This window comes from Phocoena sinus, chromosome 8, assembly GCF_008692025.1.
Source record: "Phocoena sinus isolate mPhoSin1 chromosome 8, mPhoSin1.pri, whole genome shotgun sequence".
Taxonomy (NCBI): domain Eukaryota; kingdom Metazoa; phylum Chordata; class Mammalia; order Artiodactyla; family Phocoenidae; genus Phocoena; species Phocoena sinus.
The window spans coordinates 5,485,311-5,498,839 of NC_045770.1; the positions used below are offsets into that span (position 1 = coordinate 5,485,311).

At 44.5% G+C, this 13,529-nt stretch overlaps 1 long non-coding RNA gene across 1 annotated transcript in view; it reads left to right on the plus strand.

Annotated features, from left to right (window-relative positions):
• The first annotated feature begins 303 nt into the window (after window positions 1-303).
• The window catches only part of LOC116757413, a 41,303-nt gene continuing 28,077 nt past the window's right edge, over window positions 304-13,529 (plus strand). The window contains exon 1 of the long non-coding RNA XR_004350956.1: window positions 304-364. This is a non-coding gene — a long non-coding RNA (uncharacterized LOC116757413). The remainder of the gene's footprint in view (window positions 365-13,529) is intronic.

Here is a 13,529-nt window from a genome sequence, read left to right on the forward strand (position 1 = left end):
CCGGCTACTTTCGGTGGCTGAGTTACATTTAACAGAAGGGTAATTTCAATGATATAAATTAAGGTTGTGATCCGGTGTTACCTTAACCAGTAACATGATTTGCTTTTCCATCTAGAACACAGAGCCTGTCCTAGTGGCTGCCTCCATGGAGTCAGGGGCCAGCGGAACACTGTCTTCTTTCCAGCTTTTCTGGGCTTGACCACACCCCCTAATTTAAGGAGGCAGCTCTATTAGAAACATTATGGTCTTTGCCTCCTCTTTAGCGTCCGAGCAGAGGATTCCCGCAGGTAGTTGGAAAGAGACCACAGACATTGAGGGAAGCTCACTCAGGACCTATTCTTCACCCAGTTTCTCCGGCAAAGTGGTAAGTGGGGTGTGAGTTTCTGCCTAAAACTTTGCAGTCCGTTTTCCTTTTTTTTTTTTTCATTTGGTGGAATTAACCGGTAAACTGATGGAGACTTTCAGGATACAAGCGGCTTTCTCTTTTCACATTTTTCTGTATTTTCAATTCAATTGTTTGATAACCATTTTCAAAAATACTTCCTAACCTTGTTAGAGTAGTGTGAAATCCAGACCTTTTCTCTCTTTTCCCTGTTTTGTAAGAGGAAAAGCATATGCACGTTTTAGGCACTCGCCGAGCACTTGTCAGAAACTGAATTTTCTTCACATATTGGAGCACTTCCAAAGAAATAAAGCTGTAGTTAAATGTTGACATTTCTTTCCTTTTTTCTCTTACACTCCTAGGGAGCCATTGTTTTACTTTTTAATTTTTAAAAATTTTTATTTTAACCTCAGTAGCTTAACTAATTGCCCTTATTTTGAGGAAATTGCTACGGATTTGAGGTCAAACTAGCCTTTTTGGTGTTTTTCCCTGTCCTGTGACTCACAGTTTTCCAAGGGACTGTACTTTTCCCTTGGGACTTGTACCTGAGGCAGGAGGATTCTGAAAGTCAAGGAGGGTAATTTTTACCTCCACCACAGAGCTTGAATACTTGGGCAGCACTATGGACAAGCAGGGGGGGTGGAGGGCCGCTCTCCTCCATTGGTTATTTTATATCTGGCAATCTCACTTTGTTGGGGGCTTTTCCTCTACTATTAAAACATCTCTGTTACCCCCTTTTAAAGTTGCAGTTCATGTAGGCGAACTATTCAAAAGATGCTGGGTTACCAAGATCAAGGCATTCGATTGCAGGTTTTCCTTATTGCCTTTTGGGTAAGATTTTTTTTTTTTTGTAAATCACAAGGCCATTTCCCCTCCTACTTCATACCATTACCGTGCAACTGAAAAGAGAGATATTTGTTAAACAACAGGAAATCCAGATTCTAAAAACGGTAACTCTGATAGCTCCATTTCATCTGTAAAATGCCTGGCACTCTGACTCTTTCAACAACTATGGTTCTGGATGGCACCACGTGCCTTCTTTTTATCTAAAGAGAAACCCCTTTGCTTCTGCAGGCGTGGGCCGGGCAGGGAGGGCGCTGGGTGGCCACTATCACTGTGGAGATTCTTCCTTACCTCTTGTTTCTGAAGGGAGGGGAGGGACAGCTAATGAGTTAATGTCTGCAAAGTGCTTTGAAGATGAAAAGACCTTTTCATGTGTTCTACATTGTAGTTATTAATATTAATATTTGAAGAAGCATGCTGCGTCTCATTGTAAATCAACATCCTTGCCAACTCAGTAGTGAAAAAACAAACAGTGCAGGCGGCCAGGCAGCCTCTTCCGTCCTGGTTCTGCCGCTTAGGATGTATGTGGGAAGCTGAGGGCCTGAATACAGAGAGGGCATCTTTGCCTTACCAGCTCCTTACACCGAGGTGCTAGTTTGTTAGAGGTGCGAAGAGGTCCAAGAGTAGAGCCTAGGGGAGGGTGGGTAACAGGGTGTAACCCTTCAACATCGAGTCGGCTGTGACCTTGGAGAACGGGTTGACAGCATGGATCTGGGCCAGTTCCCTGCCTCAGATGATAATGGAGTTCAAAGGCGATGAGGGTCAGAACTGGCACCAGCTCTGGCTTTGGAGTCAGGAAAGTAGAGTGTGCTTGGGTTCTGTTAGAGACTGGCTTTGGAACTGAAAACAAGTTATTATTTTTATTTTTTCGGTACGGGCCTCTCACTGCTGCAGCCTCTCCCGCTGCGGAGCACAGGCTCCGGACGCGCAGGCTCAGCGGCCATGGCTCACGGGTCCAGCCGCTCCGTGGCATGTGGGATCCTCCCGGACCGGGGCGCGAACCCGTGTCCCCTGCATCGGCAGACGGACTCTCAACCACTGTGCCACCAGGGAAGCCCAGAACAAGTTATTTGACGTGACTGTGCTTTATTTTCTTCATCTCTGAAATGTGAATAATGAAAGAAATGTGAATAATGATTTGTGCTCCACCTATCTCATGAAGATGAGAGAATAGTTGTAAACAGCACAGAGCTTTGAAGAATAAGAATGCTGCCAATAAGGCTGAGGGACGGTCTGAAGTAACGTTGTAACAAATTGGGTGTGTGGGTGCAGGTGCCCAGGGAGGGTGAGTTGGAGGGCAAACAAATGCTCTGGAAACAGTCGCCACTGCCATTTCCCTTGTTGATTGCCTCAAAGTGTTTGCTTGATTTCTTACTGATTAAAGTTTGCCGTTCCTCATGGTTTTATTGATTGGTGATCAGATCTGTTTTCCACAGCAGTGTTCCTTCTCTAATTACCCACTCAAAACTCCCACTTCTGCATCAACCAGCAGAAGGGAGCTGGAGCATCCTTTCTCCCTCCCCCCTTCCCTCCTCTCCCTCCTCTGTCTCTCTCTTTCCTTCTTTATGGGAATTAAAATGTACTTAGTATTTGAGCAAAATAAATGTGGTGAACAGCAAGTTAGTGGCATTTGAGGGGAATCCTGTGAGGTCTTGCAATCCTGGGCCAACTTAGGTATGAAGACAATTCATTCTTTTGCCCTTCATCTCCTTTGTCCCTGCTCTACTGAAAATGTAGCTTTAGGGAACTCAAACTTTTTAATCTAGATGATTCTCTGGATATAATACCTGGTCTTCTCCACTCCACCCAAGGAAGGATACTCATCCCCGAAGTTTACTGAGCATTTGGTATGTTTCAGGGCCCTTGGTGCTTTGCATGGGTTCCTTCTTTAATCTACAATGAAGTCTGTGAGGCGGGCTGTCTTGTTATCCCCACCTAGCAGATGAGGACTCCGAGGTTTGGTACCATACTTGGTTGGTGGTGGGACCTGATTAGAAGCAAAGGCATGTGAGTTCAGAGCTGTGGCTGGAGTCATATCTCATAGGAACCTCAGTAGCTTTGAGGCACTTACACAAATTTAGGCTAAATTTTTCTGCTTAGAGTGATGGTTTGCTTATCTGGGAGAATACTGTGGCTTAGGCCAATTTTCCAAAGGGGAATCTGTGGATTAATGATTCATTGTTAGAAAGACACAGACTCTGAAGAAAGGCTCCAAGGTCAGGTTGACGGGATCAGCAAATCTCTCCCTCAATGGGACAGATATTGATTGAATTTCTCCCTCGTGCCCAGCCTTGTGGGGTGCTGTGACAGACACAGAAGGAGAAATATATGTTTCATTTTTAAAAAAGAATCAACGTAATTTATTTTAGGAGGCAAGATGTTACCTGAAAAGAGATTAAAAATAAAAGATAATTGTTAAGTGATGTGATGCAGTCTGTGAATGCTTTGGGAGAGCAGATGGAAAAGAAAAAGTTACCTAGGGCAGTGAGGGAAGGATGTGTTTCGATCAATTTTGATTCTCGGAGAAGAGGGTAGATTCGATATTCCTGCTGACCACGTGCTGGTGTGCTGCATCCAGAAAACAGAGGGGACAGTTTGGACAGTACTTCCTAGAATGAAGTCAAGCAGCAAACGTTTAGTGAAGATGTTAAGAAAATATTCTCAATGAGGGAAATGCAATCTGTATTTTCGAGATGTGGAAAAGTAGAAACTCCCAGGGTTTTAGTCTTTTGTGCATTTTTAAAATGTGTTAACTTTTCATTTTGAAATAATTTTAGGTGCACAATGAGTTGCAAAACATAGTACAAAGAATTTCCAAAAGATTGAAGTCCCTTAAAATTGTGAAAAATATAGTGCCTTTTGGTGCCCTCCAGTGACCCTTAATCCAAAAGGTTTCCTCTCGGTAGGGGAAGAGCAGTGATGCCAGTTTCTTGACATCAGAGGTGAAATAACTCAAACCCTGGCTTCTTAGGAAAGGCAGGAAGCCTTGGCAGATGCAGCCATTACCTGGCACGTGGCTTGAGGGGTGGGCACGGGTGCTGAGCTGCACACTCTCCCTGGCTGGGCTTGTGTCGCAGCTAAGATAAAAATCAAACCTCTGCTCAGCGTGTGGCCCGGATTCTTCTTGCCTGTTCCTCGGTGGCCTCTGCCATCCAAACACCTTCTTGTTATAACCACTCATGAATTTAACCAAGTGAGTCCAGACACCACTTTGCTACTCAAAATGTGCATGTCCGGGTATCCTGTTGGAAGTGCAGACCGTCAGGCTGGCTGTACCTCAGACCTGCTGGGTCAGGCTCTGCCTTGTAACCTGATTCTCAGGTGATTCCTAGATAATTCCTATGCAAATCAGTTTGGGAAGGACCGTTCTAAAGAAAAAGCAGAAACAAAACAAAACAAATTTAAACAAAACCCAACAAACAAATCCTCTTGCAATATTTTCCGTTGCAGCTTATGACTTCCTTATATTTATACCTCGTTGCCAAAGTGTTACTCCACGAAACATTCACATTTCTATCAAAAAGATATCGGTTTATCTCAGGAAGCTGCAATATTTCCCCATATGTGCTACGCAATCTTTCAGTGAGTTTGCTCCTCGCTGTAAGAAGAATGCTTACTTCTTGGTTTTAGGCGTGACAATGGTACAAACAGACTGCCATTCAATAGAAATTGTGGCGCTTTTCTCCTGTGAATTTCTTCATCAGGCTACTCAACCTATATGATTATGGAAGGGAATCCTTTTTTGATTATTTAAATGCGAGTCTTTTAGAAAAAGAGGTAAGGGATATAGGCTATCTGGGTTCTGGCTCTAATATCTGAATAGATAACCTCTGCCACTTTGGGCAGTAAAATAATAATAAATAAAAACCACTATTACTGTTAATTAGTCAGTGCTTACTAGTGCCAGGCACTGTGATAAAATAGCAACAATAATAACCATTATTTATTGACCATTTTATCATGTATAAAGTAATATGCAAGGGTTTTATTTTATATAACCTTCCTCAATAATTCTGAAAGGGTTGGTATCATTATCCCCATTTTACAGTTGAGGAAGTTAAGGCTTTGTGAGATAAAGAAATTTGCCCATGACCCACACTCAGTAAGGAACTCCCGGTCAATGCATAGTCTGTCACCTGGAGTTCTTTATCATTCTGCTAAACACTTAACTTCTCTGGGCTCAGTTAACACATATATATGGAATCTAAGGGAAAAAAAAAAAAGGTCATGAAGAACCTAGGGGTAAGACGGGAATAAAGACACAGACCTACTAGAGAATGGACTTGAGGACGTGGGGAGGGGGAAGGGTAAGTTGTGACAAAGCGAGAGAGTGGCATGGACATATATACACTACCAAACGTAAAATAGATAGCTAGTGGGAAGCAGCCGCATGGCACAGGGAGATCAGCTCGGTGCTTTGTGACCACCTAGAGGGGTGGGATAGGGAGGGTGGGAGGGAGCGAGACGCAAGAGGGAAGAGATATGGGAACATATGTATATGTATAAATGATTCACTTTGTTATAAAGCAGAAACTAACACACCATTGTGAAGCAATTATACTCCAATAAAGATGTTAAAAAAATTAAAAAAGAAAAAAAGAAAATGGGCAGATTTCATGAGATTTTTCCAATTCCCAAATTCATTGACTTTACAAAATCCCTGTTTATGTAAGTATGCCAGGAAGCTGTTTAGCAGTATGCTGGGAAATTTGAAACTTACAGTTTAGGCAATAGAACAAATGAAACCTCACTGTGCAAAATGACCACCAGACATAGTGCAAGAGTTGCTCGCTGGATTTGAGAGAGTTCAGGCAGCTGGTGTGCCTTAGTTCAATGTTAAAGGGCATTATTAAAACTCTCCCGGCACCGTTCATTCTCTCAATAGCTATCTCTATATTTAGGGCATCTCTCAGTTTTGTTGAGAGCTTCTTAAGACCCAGAACCATATCTAAATTCTAGATTATATCTGCCATAACTCCACACACTGTGAGTTGAAAAGTAACTCTTTACACTTCTAGGCTCCTTAAGGATTTCTTTGGCAGCCACCATGGGGTAAGAGTTGACATTTAGCTTGCAGGTCTTCTCTGGGTTCGACGTGGCCAAGAATCTCATATACCATGACCTCTGCTATAGCCACCCTCGTGAAGCCAAGATGCTTCACATCATCCCTCCAGCTTGCTCTTTTTTGTTTCTAGTTTCCTAGTAAGAAAACAATTCCAATTTTTTATACTACAACTTTAATTTTATTAATGTATTATTGTTAATTTTACTATTAGTATTATTATTACTATTTAAAACTCAAGCAGTCATGCTTTTATACCTATATTACAAAAGCCCAAGCTTTTAGTGTGGTAATCTGCCCTAAAGGATCTTTCAATTTCATCTCCCGTTTTCCCCACAATCTATTTGCTTACTGGATTATTCCCTGTTCTCTAATCTACTGTTTTCTCGCTTCTGAATCTTTGTGCATACCTCTAGCTACACATTTTTCAAGGCCCATTTCAGCGCCACCTTCTCTTGAAGTTTTCCCTTGGCATCCTTCCGTAAGTCATTTCTTCATCTTTTATGTACCCATAATACATTACCTACACCAGGGTTTCTCAAACTTTAATGTGCATATGAACCACGTGGAGTGGGACCTGAGCTCTGTAGTTCTACCAGCTCCCAAGCGCTGTCCATGCTGCTGGTCTGCGAGGACCCCACTGTTGAGTAGCAAGGTCATCACTTTTCTCATCTCATCAACTAGAAAAATAACTATGGAAAGAAGAAAAGTGAGTTATTCTCACTTTTGGAATTACCATAGCACCTAATACAGGGCTGAGCAGCTCTTCAATACCAGCTAGCTAGATAAAAACCCCAATTTTTTATTTAGTTATTTATGGAGTGCCTACTATGTGCGTGGCCCTGGAATACGTCTGAAGGACAATGGTGGTTATTTGCTGAATTTCATGGTTCGATAGAGGATCTGAGGAATGGCATTTGAAGACGAGGCTGCGGCCACTTCTACTGGCAAACAGCTGATTGAATGTTACCTTTAGTTTTCCAAAAGATGTTCCCACATTAGAAAGAACAGAGCATTCGCTTCTGAAAAGTTTCAGAGGCTAGGATTGACATTGTGCTCATAAAATTCCTGGACAGGTTTTAATGTGTTCCCTTGATGTTTATGACAGAGAGCACCATTCTGCCCAGCGTTGACAGCGCCATTCCAGCATAGTGATGAAGAGGGATTTGTTTTCAGGAGGAGGAAACATAAAATAGTCTACGAGGCACTCTTATCCCCTGATTGTTATGGTTCAGTATTTTAAAACCATTTTATATTCTTTGTCTCTTTCAGGAGATATTAGTGAGTGACTCGTAATATTACAATAACAAGAGTCCATTTTTAGTATTCTAAGGAAGGTTAGTTGAGCTGTGCCAATTCATACAGAACCTGAAAGCGTGATGCTTAATTAGGAGATGAGAGTTTTCAGAGAAATAGGAGATGGATATGAGTCATTTTCAAGCCTCTATTCAAGTAAGAGTTGGGGGATTGCTAGCAGTCAAGGTGGGGAGAAACAAGACTGACGCGTTCACTAATCTGTGAGTTGATGCCTTGTGAACTTAGCGAAAGAGTTGGTGGATTGAGTTTAAGACCCAGAAGCCAATAGCACATGGATCAGAACATGGACTCTATGGGTGGGTGCCGGCCCCTTGAAATAAGAAGGAAGGTTTATTACGGTCGTGTTGGAATAGTCAAGAAAATGAGGTTCTTACAGAGTTGGGAATGAGAGAGAGAAACCATCTTCAATTCTGTTTACCAGTTTATTTTCTACTTACGGTAACCGCAGGGTTTCCATGGGGGAGTGAGGATTGTTCAGCTATCTAAAGCTGCTTACATTTGAGTTCTTGGAGAACAGGACTCGGTAGCTTTTGTTACACTGCCAGGTCAAGGGAGAGATCTAAAATGATTTGCAAACTACAAATGGACTACTCGAGAGAATGAGAAAGAAGATACTGGAAGACAGTAGACTCGTCAGTGGGGTATGTCTGTTAGTTTAGAGAAAAGTATGATCGTGCTTGCAGTTAACATTAAAGAAATCTGACCTTGGGGCTGCATACGGACACACGTCCTCACAGGTGATGTCCCTTTTTTTTTGTCCCAGAGATATCTTCACTGTCTCGGATAAACTCAAGCACTGAGACATAACTCTTCACGTACTAACTCTTCACGTACAGGTCTTTCCTTCATTTAGTCGACAGGAGTATTGCGCATCTATGATGTGCCAGCCAAAGACACACAGTCCCTACTCTCTAGCAACTCATGATTCAGGAGCAGAAACTGAGATGCAGGAAGTACTCTGAACTTTGGTCGGAACCTTGTGAAAGTGAATCCCATGCTGGAGGACCGAGAATGTCTATCTAACTGACAAGAAGTTTTAGGGAAAGCTCCCTGAAAGAGGTAACACTCAGTCTGAATCTTTAAAAACAGATTTACATGTCATTTGGAAAGAAGAAATTCAAACTCTTTCCACTGCACATGAAAGGTGTTGCCTCGGTGACATGGGTGACACTGTTGTCTTTAGTTTGGCAAAGGTGCTGTCATTCGGAGAAAGTGTCCTTTGAATGGCTAGTCCTATTGGAAACCGAATTCTTTTTCTCCTGCATTCCAGTCCAACTGGCAAAGAGGAAAAAAATGCATCATCTATATTTTCTGTGACAGCTTTATTGCACTTTTGTATTCCCTGCGTGCAGGCTTCATATGTTATAGCCATAATTCTTGACCTATAGGCTAACACAAAGATGAGAGGGCAAGGTCAATTTTAAATCACGATGGGTTTGTTGGTGGCACTATAATTCTGGCTTCTCTCTTATGGAAGGAAGTTTGTCAATATGTATTCAAATATAGAATGTACACTGTACATATTCTTTGTCCCCAAAATACCACTTTTGTCATTTAATGGGAGTAGGAAATATTTTAGGAACTTTTATAATGACAAGGAATTGGGAACAAATAAATTTTACGGTAATAAGAGGCTCATTAAGAAAAGGATGATGCATACATACAATAGAATCCTCGACAGCTGTATACTTTGGGATGTGCGACTATATTTATTGACACGGAAAACTATCCATAACATCATGCAAATGTCAGTGAACAAAGCAGTTTGCAAAACAGCATGTAGAGAATAATATCGTGAAGGTAAAATTCTGATCATGTGTATATGTGTATGGACACATTAAAAAATACCCAGCAGAATGTTGAATAGAGTATCAGTACAATTATCTCCAGATGGTAGAATTTCAGGTGATTTTGACATTCGTGATAGACTTTTCTGTATTTTTCTTGTAAGTTTTTCAATAAATATTTATATTTTGGCAAAAATTATTTTCAAAAGAAAACATTTTGAAGTGTGGTTTATGGGGTTCTTTACCTAAAGGCATAGTCTTTCTTTGAAGAGCATATAACCCCAATGAAAAACCCTTAAGTGATGGCACAGTTATCACCTAGACATGCAGCCAAGCAGGGGCAGAGTTGGTAGGAACTGGATTCAGCTTCCACTAAGCCTGGTCTCTGGGATTCCCTGCTCTTCTGCTGCCTTGGCCTGAAACACCCCTCCAAGTCCCCCCCTCCCTTCCTTCTGTGTATCACCCTCCCCGCCCCTGGAGAGACCTGGATGGAAGGAAGTGTCAGCCTGTAGATCCTGGCCTGGGTCCTGGGCTTGTTCAGGGCAGGAGTCTCCAGGGGCGGTCATGTGTTTTAGGAAGAATCGAGATCTCCCCAGAGTCCCAAAGGCTTTACTGGATGTGAGATGCCCACGGAAACCAAACCGCTACCTGTTTTTCCCTCTGCACGGTTTGCCCATTTTTATCCTGAAAGTCCAGGGTGGTGAGGATACACAGGAGAGGTGGCTGGTGGGCTAGTGTCAGTCTCAGCTTGGCCCGAGTCTTCGCCCCACCCCCGTAAAAAAAGGGGCTTAAATGAGTTCAGGTGTTTGTAAAAATTTTTGTAACTTACACTCTCACATTCAACAGTTATTTGCCTGCCAGCTGCCTATCAACACTGGCCTAGGATCTAGGGATTCGGAGTGAAGAAATGCACTAAACTTTGTCCTCGACAGACTTAACTTCTAGTGGGGTAGGAGTCGGGGACACAAGAAAGAAGCAGCTGAGTGTCAGACCAGGAGCAGGAAGCTGCTGTTTACACGAGGTAGTTGAAAGGCTTCTGGATGAGGCGACATTGAATGGCTAGTGAATAAAGGGAAAGAGTTCTCACTTAGAAAGGGATCACGAAACAAACCTATTACTTCCAGTGAATCTCCATCCAGATCTGCAATCTATTCAGGGTCTCCGATTGGAGAATCGAATACATTTACTTCTGATCTCTTACATGTTCAGTCTTGTGAGACCAATTTATTTGTTCTTTCATTCTTTCATTCATTCACTAATTGAAAAAAAAAAATTCTCTGATACCCCTCAGTCTGTCTTACATTCTGGAGATACAAAGATGAAAAAAGCATAGTGTCTGCCTTCAGGTAGCTCTGAGTTGAGTGGGAGAGGCGGGTAGAAACAGGCATTTATAAAACAGTATGTTGTGCGCAGTGAGGGAAACACACATGGGGAACACAGAGAAGGGACGGCCAGCCCAGGCTGGGATGAACAGCAGTTCAAGAAGGATCCCTGGTGGCTAAAACTTCTGAGATGAATCTAAAAGCTTCAGGAGAAGGGGTTAGTCAGTCCTGAGGAGCAGGGGGGTAGCAAGGCGTTTCTAACAGAGGTGATCGGGGAAGAAGGGCAGGGACGTGAGAAATAACACAGGGAAAACGACAGAGTTCTAGTTAGAGGAGTGGAGACATCAGTGCGGTGGTGAGGAATGGAGCTACAGTGGGTCCTGGAGGCTGGGGTGGACCACTTGGGTCCTGGAGGTTGGGGAGGACCACTTGGGTCCTGGAGGCCGTGGAGGACCACTTGGATTCTGGAGGTCATGGAGGACCACTTGGGTCCTGGAGGTCAGGGAGGACCACTTGGGTCCTAGAGGTCAGGGAGGACCACTTGGGTCCTGGAGAGTGGGGAGGACCACTTGGGTCCTGGAGACCTGGGAGGACCACTTGGGTCCTGGAGGTCAGGGAGGACCACTTGGATCCTGGAGGTCAGGGAGGACCACTTGGGTCCTGGAGGCCGGGGAGGACCACTTGGGTTCTGGAGGTCATGGAGGACCACTTGGGCCCTGGAGGTCAGGGAGGACCACTTGGGTCCTAGAGGCCGGGGAGGACCACTTGGGTCCTGGAGACCTGGGAGGACCACTTGGGTCCTGGAGGTCAGGGAGGACCACTTGGGTCCTGGAGGCCGGGGAGGACCACTTGGGTCCTGGAGACCTGGGAGGACCACTTGGGTCCTGGAGGTCAGGGAGGACCACTTGGGTCCTGGAGGCCGGGGAGGACCACTTGGGTCCTGAAGACCTGGGAGGACCACTTGGGTCCTGGAGGTCAGGGAGGACCACTTGGGTCCTGAGGCCGGGAGGACCCTGGAGACCTGGGAGGACCACTTGGGTCCTGGAGGTCAGGGAGGACCACTTGGGTCCTGGAGGCCGGGGAGGACCACAGCTGGGAGCCCAGCTGCCTCTTAAGCACAAACTCACTGAGGACAACTTTAGTCTGCTGCTCCGGCACTGCTGGTCCCATTCAAGGAAATGAACGCAGTTCTTCACGGCTCTCTGTTACCAGGGGTTCACACCATTTCTGCATTCAGACAAGCCTCCGGATGCCTCTAGGCTGGGGAGTAAATCTGAACTCACACAGTTGTTTTGTGTTTAGGCATAAATGTTTATAATGCCAAGACAAAAAAGTCTGTCCAGCCGATGTCCAAATAGCTGTCACGTGGGAGGGAATTCTCCTCGGCCAACACGTCAAAAAACTTTTTTTTTTTACCCAAACAGTTTTTCTGAAAGGGTTTACATCTACAGCAGCTGGTCTGTGTCACCAGCTACAAGTGGAAACAGGGTGGGTTCTTTTTTTCTTTCTCCAGAGAATAATGAAGCGGTCATCCATTTCTGTCCCAGAGTTATTTCCTGAGATGAGAACCCTTGAGTGCCCTGGCAACTCCCTCTTTCCAGCTTCCTCCACGGGCAAAGGACTTTTCCCCAAGGGGAGCGTCAGTCACAGAGCATGAAGCTTCGAGGATTCAGCCCAGCTCAGGATGGACCATATGTGGGCTCACGGGCTTCCTCACTCGCTCTGTCCATCAGGAAGAGAAAACACATTTCCCCTAAACCTTTTTCCCAGCTCCAAGGAGAGTTGTAAGGAGGAGGAACGTTGCTCTTGGTTGCCTCTGAGCTGGGCTTCAGGACAAGGCTGCTGATTCCAAAAGTGCTTTCTTTTACAAAGGTGTAAGTCTAACAGGAATTCAGACGGGTAAAGGTCTTCTGCTGCTCCCGAGAGTCTAGGGAGGATCCACAGGGCCATGTGGTCACACCTCGCACTGTGCAGTCTTCCGTGGTTTCCTGTTCCCCAGCCTCTGGGAAAACGGACTGCTTATTTTCTTCCATATTGTTGGTAACCTCCTCACCACCTTGTATTTTAGTTCTGTGGGAGCCCGTCTTCCCCACTGCCTGCAGATGGAGATCTGTCTGTCTCAGCTTTGTCCCGGATCTGATAGAACGTAAGGTCCAAGAGGTGAGGGGTCTTTGTTTACCTGTGTATCTCCAGCACCAGGGTAATTATTTACTGAATGATTAACAAGTTCCTGGCAAAGGAAGCCTTTGACGTGCCTGTTGAATAAATAATTGGGGTCTGTGATGACTCAGGGGGCCCGGGGGGGGGCTTTTTTAGAGGAAATTGGAGGGCTGGATGGGTTGCGCAAAGCAGCACTGCCACACCTGGACATTTCCCAAAGGTTTAGGTTGCCCTGTGGGTCCCCGGAGGGATGAGCAACTTTTCCCTACGGAATCAGATCTTGGTTATGCCGTTCTCAGTATGACACAATCTATGTTGTCAACTTTGAAGTCTCATCTCTGAGTAGATCCAAAACTGTGAAGTGCAGGTGGATGGGTGAATGATGACTCATTAGGACTTTAAAATTTGAATTTAAGACCAAAAGCAGCAACGCTTCTGTACAATATATGGGCGGTGTCCACACTGACCTGTGGTAGGCTTCTTCTTACTCCAGGCCCTCTACCCAGTGCGGGGTCTGATACTTGGTAGCTGCTTACTATTTTTAGAAAGAAGCACTGAAGAGGGGACCACAGCTCCAGATGGGAACAGTGTCCTTGGACTAGAGACTTTGATCTTTTTCTACTCTTCCGCTTTGCCACCTGGGAATTCTTCCTAAG